Source organism: Morone saxatilis, unplaced genomic scaffold (assembly GCF_004916995.1).
Source record: "Morone saxatilis isolate NCDOM2014 unplaced genomic scaffold, NCSU_SB_2.0 Contig16, whole genome shotgun sequence".
In the NCBI taxonomy this organism is placed as follows: Eukaryota; Metazoa; Chordata; class Actinopteri; family Moronidae; genus Morone; species Morone saxatilis.
In genome coordinates, this window is record NW_023339718.1 from 5,300,063 (window position 1) to 5,300,592 (window position 530).

A 530-nucleotide genomic window follows, 5' to 3' on the forward strand; every position below is an offset into this window, starting at 1 on the left:
GGGGGGGGGGGTTTGGTGCACAGACAGGACTGCACATGTACCCACTGCCACAAGAATGTGTACAGTATCCACAGAACATGAGAGCTGTTTGTTGAGCGTAATGAAGAGGAGATGCTGGTTCCTCTGACACAGCCAGCGCCTGTTAAAGTAAATCTGTGTACTGTTTGAGCTCTGATGAATTCATCTTGAATTATTAGTCCCAGTCGTATTCAGTTTGATGACAGCTTTATTCCTCCAGACCTTGTACAATGGACTATTGAGTCAGGATGCCGCTGGAGCAGAATTGGACTTTGTCCACTGCGGCTCCTGCCCCCTGTCTGGAATGGAAAAGATTAGCCTGTTAGTTGGCTTACAGTCCATGTTTGCATTCTTAATGCTTCTAACTCTTGCGGGCCAAACTTGCTTGTTGTCTGTCCTCGTGCCAGACTCGGTGCTGCCCTCCTCTGGGGAAAGAGGGAAGCAGCATTTCTTCTTTATCCTTTTATGACCTGCAGCAAACAGTATAAAAGAGATGTAATGGACACTGAGAC